At 39.6% G+C, this 6046-nt stretch overlaps 1 long non-coding RNA gene across 1 annotated transcript; it reads right to left on the reverse strand.

Annotated features, from left to right (window-relative positions):
• Positions 1-794: 794 nt before the first annotated feature.
• Positions 795-5745, reverse strand: LOC140844034 (uncharacterized). Its single transcript, XR_012122156.1, has 2 exons — positions 5170-5745; positions 795-1415 (listed from the first exon to the last, which is right to left on the reverse strand). It is a non-coding gene; the product is annotated as an uncharacterized lncRNA (long non-coding RNA).
• Positions 5746-6046: the final 301 nt, after the last annotated feature.

Below are 6046 nucleotides of genomic sequence, written 5' to 3' on the forward strand. Positions count from 1 at the left end.
CCCCGAGCACACTAAGGCAGAAGGTTTTATAGTATTTTCAAAAGGGGTAAAATTTTCCATAATCACAATACAGAGTTTTTTTCTATAGGCTCATAAATCTTTTGCTGGCGCCACATCCTGGGGTCTGATTAGATGAGATCACCTACGGAATGTCTAGGGTGGTTCTAGTAAGATAAGCTAGGCATATATGATTAACTGATTTACGGTTAGCTAACTAAAGGTCACTACAATTGACACAGAAAGGTCACTACAATTGACACAGGCTAACTAACTTGTTTTTCAAGATTCTAATGATTTTGCTTCTTCTGGGTTAGGGGGTGGTATTTAGGCCTTAAGATGGCTGTACTTATGCTAACTTTTGATTCTTCAGATCCTACATTTCCCCATTTCTCTTTTTGGGGCATTCCAATCATGGAATGTTTGTATCTTCTTGTGAGTTGAGTGAGTGGTATTGTTGCTTCAACATTAGTACATGAACGGCACTCACTCTTTCTCTAACAAAAGTTATTAACCGGTTTAACATGCAGGGTCTCAAAGGTAGGAGCAACACAAGGATGAGTAGGGGCCTAGTCAGAGTGGATATCAGGGTTGTAAACCACAGGGACCTAGTGAACTAAGATTCAAACAGTCCTTGGCCTGCTTCTCGCTCTCTCTTCTTCTGATCTAGCCTTTCTCTAAGTTTTGACATTGAATCTCTTACTATCCCGGAATGATCTGCATAAAAGCAGCATTCTTCTCTTAAAGCTGCACACAGTCCTCCTCCTTTTAGGAACAGCAGATCTAGCCCTCGTCTATTCTGTAAGACTACCTCAGAGAGGGAAGTCAGAGATTCTTCAAGTTTTGTAATGGATTGCTCTATGGTTTTTAGGTCTTCATCAATAGCAGTCCTTAGTCTTTCATAATGCTGGTTCCCTTGAACAATAGCGGCTGCCTCCGTTCCCACTCCAGCTGCGACTCTTATTTCTAACAACACGGCTAAGGTCAGCGAGACCGGCTCTCTCTTATATCTATGCTTAGGTTCAAATTCAGCTACGAATGAGAGATCATCATGATGCATCAACCTGGGCACCAGCTGGACCATGATACAGAAATCACGGGAGGAGTTGAAGGCAGAAGTAGAGACACATGGGGTCACTCCAGTGTTACAAGCCCACTATCCCTCGGGAGGAGGGATTAAATACCTGTTTTTACCAGGGAAGGCTATGGGTATGGTCTCATTCTTTCTTCTACAGATAGAGACTCTAGCTGCTGCTAGGGAAGAGGGGTGATGACCGCTCTGGCTGCTTCATGCTGAGAAGGGGGCGGCAGTAAAGGGTGCAGCTAGGTCTCCATCACTGGTCAGTTGAGAGGGCTTCAGAAGGCTGGCGCTTCTATTCTGGGTTTCATTTTTATTACTATTTGCAGTTTTGTGGCTTCTAGGCAAGATAAAACAAATTGTGTTATTAGGTTATGTAGCAACATCTGGAGTTGGATTTTTTATTCTGGAAGGAGGCTACATTATTGAAACGATACTTCTCTCTAAAATCACTCTCATTTTTACTAGAAGTACCCAGGTTAAGAAAATAATTAACAGCTGGCTTGATTATTTGCACAGGTGCAGCAAGAAGAGCAATTGATTACACAGGCTCTTTTAAATATGCTTTGCTGGAACTTTTTGTAAGGAATTTCAGATTGAACTTTTAAAGGCCTCTTGAGGCCAGACAGCCAAGCCAGACTTGCCATCAGGCTTTGCCTGCAGTACCTGTAGATTTGGATGAATTCTTCTCTTCTCGAGGTCTCTGCACCTGCCAGGAAGTGACCTTCTTTACTCACCTGGTAAGGCTGCTGGGAACTCTGTAAGCAAGGTACCAGGACAGTTCTTCCAAGGGGCTTTGTTGGCTTTATAAAGTCAATCTTAGTTCCTTAAAGTTGTTCACATCTGAGTCTATACACATGTCTCTCAGGTACGACATTCCAGTCAAAGCCTTGGTAGTATAACCAGTGTTCTTAAGTAGTCTTTTCACAAGGAAAGCAGATTCTTATTGAACTCGTGCAAATAAACATACTGCCATGGAATACAAAAACAGTCACTGAAAGTTTTTAAACTCTGGAGGGATCAAGTAGAGAGAAGGATGTTTCAATTCTGCTCATAAAGATAGTCATTTACTAAACTGTTGTCAGTTTAAGAGAACAAGGTTAAAACACTTTACCAGCAACATTTGAAACAAAAAGACACAAAATCATTTTCTTTAGTTTATGTAATCTTATGTAACTAATACCTGTTCTGCTGAAATCTAGTTCTTTACCAGTTTAGGGATAATACTATAAATGACAAAAGACTTACAAATGACAATGGTTAAAGATATGATGAGAGCTTACTGTAAAACAGTTGACATAAGGAAATTCTGATATTTCTGTAATACAAAACATTCAGTAACAAAGTTTAGCATCATTCTCTTTGACAGTGCTTTCTTGGTAAATAAATATATATATATCAGATAAATAAGCCAAATTAGTCAAATACTTTGTCTAGTGAGAAAAAATTCCTCTGACATGTTCCAGGGGCCCTCTGGAAAATATCAGAGTTAACTAGAGGTAAAAGCACCTTTTTGCATTTCATTTTTTTAGAACTATCATTACACATTTATTGTCTATATACTCAGCACAGTAAACGAGATATCTTAAAAAGTGGGGCAGCAGGGGAGACTGCTGCTGTCAATTTTTAAAGACAACATACAGAAAGTCAAACTAATTCTAGGTTACTAAGCATTCTTGAGAGAATGGTAGCAGATGGTAGATTCTTCTGCTTTCATCTTCAGGAGGGGAAAAAAGCTACAATAAGAATTCATATTTAGCTGAAAGAACTGTCTAAACTCAAGGCAGAGTATAATATTACCAGGCATACAAAAGACCTGTTAGAGATACATACAAAGAATGAATATGGCTATAGTCAAATTCAACTTAAAAGTTTAAGCAGAATCTCAAATTTAAATGTCTCTTTCTTTCACACAGATATTCAGATATGACCAGAAATATGCTTTGAGATGAAAGAGATCAGGCATTTTACTTTTTCATTTAGGGACTGAGAAATGATCACCTTTGGCTTACAATCAATAGCTTACAAACAGTGAAAATAATAAGAACATAACTCAGCATAAGTGTCTAAGACCAGATACAAAAAACAGAGAAAGTGCTTAAGTTTACAGGTCTTCCCTGAAAGCTTCAAGAATGTTTTACTCTTTAATAGTAGATTCCCCCATGTTTTTTTTTTTTTTTTTTAAACATACAGCATATAAATTAAACAAGAAGACCTGGTGGTTCTCAAAAAATCTATTACAACTTTTCTCAAAAGTGGTCACACGTTCGTCTATCTAAACCTTTACAGTGAAACCTGTTTTTCTGGGAGAAACATAATCTTGTCCAGATTCTACAGTTTAATAAATTTTGGTTTGTTAACTAAGTGCATTTAATCAGCTGAAAAAAGCTTTGTTACTATTCTGCTTAGGAATTCAATTTTTCAGGCCATGCAATCATTTTTAATAACAAAATATTTCAAAGGCAAATAAAGGTTATACAGTTGTTAACAAACTTTAGCTTTTAGTCCCTTTAACATTACGATTTCATGGCAACTCACTGAGACTTTAAGCATGAGAAACTGCTGTGATCTTTCAACATTAAGAGCAGACTAACAGTTAAAGAAAACTGTTTAACTGGAAACGAGATTTTAATTTTGCTGTGCACTTGATATCAAGACTCACTTGCTTTAATTTCACTAGGCATGACTATATCTGTAAGAATATAGTAATTTATTCTTCATTTGCCCCATGGTCCCAAGCACATAAGCCGGTGAGAATTATGCCTGGGCTTGCCTGCGGCTTGACTGGGTTTATCTCACTTTATCTCTAAACATCCTAACTCTCCCCCCAAAGCAACAGGCTGAGCTGATCTTCTACAACAAAAGGCACCACACTGTTTTCTCTCTTTGTCTCTCTTTAAATAAATAGCTGTACTTTAGAACAAAGTTACTTTCTTTTATTACAAAACACATTCTTTAGCATGCAGAAGAGTTTTCATTTTTTATACTTTTTCTTATTAAAACATACATCTTTTAGCATAGAGAAATGTTTTTCTTTATTACTTTAAGTGGTTTTAATTAGAACTTAAAACCATTAGAAACTTTAACTTCTAGTGAACACTGAGAAGCAGGACACTGCAAACTGTCAAACTAACATTTTCTAGACCAACAAACTCACGAACACATTCTACAATTTCTGCAACCATGAGCTTCACAGCACAATCTCCCAGCAAACACAGAGCACATCTTCTCAACTTAACAAAACTCTAAGGCTTTAAGTTACTACAAAGATTCTCAGGCTGCAGGTAGGCATACACACTGCAACACACAATTTAAAAGGTGTTCACTTGCCACACTTATCCAGTTCACCTACCTGCAACAACTATGCTAGCCTACTCACAAGACCCCCACTGAACACTAGACAAAGCCAAGCTTCTAAGCATTCTATTCTTAAAAGATTTAGCAGATAACATGACTCAAATGACTCTAGGTAAACTCAGGCAGCGGACAACTACCAGGACATGCCCGCCTCAGGCAAACTCAAATTAGCATTAATGCTTAACACTTTTTTACCAGGTTTTCTGGAAGTTTTAGAACACTCAATTTTTACAAGCGCTTGTCTTTAAATCAATTTCATTAATACCATCCGGAGGTAGAAAGATATATTCATTTACACACTTAGGGGGTTGTCTGAGTCTGTCCCCTTGTCAGTATAACAATTATTAGGCACATGAAAGACACAAAAAACAGAGACACACACAGATTAGACACACAGCGGCCGCTTTTTGTTTTTTCTCAGATTTTCAAACAGAAACCGAAAGGAATCAGAGGGTTGATATTCCTGGCACCTGAAAATCAACCCTATCTCATCAGATTCACCTTGCCGGAAAAACAGACGGGAGGCTACCAGGCGTCCCTGGCCTCCCAACCTCCCCGAGGCGTCCCCCAGGGTTGCAGCCTGCGGTGCTCCTAGTACGTCTACCGACCGCAGTCTCGACCCCTTTACGGGATCGGGACAGCTGCCAGACAGTGGGTACCCCCTTTCAGAATTCTGACCGGTCTCACTGAAAAACAGGAAACAGAACACAGACAAACCAAGGCGCCACTAATCTTACCTCTTCCTCCAAGAGCGACTTCGGGAGTGAAGCGGGGTGAGCGCATGATCCCGGACGAGCCCCCAAATGTTGGATTCCCCTGAGGAAGGCGCCGCCCCAAATCACTCACCAAAGACGTTTCTTGATGCAACAAGCAAGAGGAATTTATTCGGAAGCCAACTAGTTGGGGTCCAAGTCAGCCTGTCGCAGCAGGTCTCAACGAGGACCCCGAGCACACTAAGGCAGAAGGTTTTATAGTATTTTCAAAAGGGGTAAAATTTTCCATAATCACAATACAGAGTTTTTTTCTATAGGCTCATAAATCTTTTGCTGGCGCCACATCCTGGGGTCTGATTAGATGAGATCACCTACGGAATGTCTAGGGTGGTTCTAGTAAGATAAGCTAGGCATATATGATTAACTGATTTACGGTTAGCTAACTAAAGGTCACTACAATTGACACAGAAAGGTCACTACAATTGACACAGGCTAACTAACTTGTTTTTCAAGATTCTAATGATTTTGCTTCTTCTGGGTTAGGGGGTGGTATTTAGGCCTTAAGATGGCTGTACTTATGCTAACTTTTGATTCTTCAGATCCTACAGCTGGCATCTTTCTCTGTATCCTCACCTGGCCAAAAGGGGTAAGGGAGCTCCCTGTGGTCTCTCTTATAAGGACACTAATCCTATTTGCCAGGATTTGTCCACCCTCATGACCTAATCTCCCCCACCCCCACCTCCAAAAGCTTCGCCTCCAAATATCATATTCAGGGTTAGGTTTTAACATTTTAATTCTAGAGTCACAGAAGCATTCAGTCTATAGTATAAACAACATGAAAAGATGCTCAGCATCATTAGGCATTCGGAAGTGCAGATTAACACCACCACAACAATGGTTA

The sequence above is a fragment of the Manis javanica genome, chromosome 10 (assembly GCF_040802235.1).
Source record: "Manis javanica isolate MJ-LG chromosome 10, MJ_LKY, whole genome shotgun sequence".
Taxonomy (NCBI): Eukaryota; Metazoa; Chordata; class Mammalia; order Pholidota; family Manidae; genus Manis; species Manis javanica.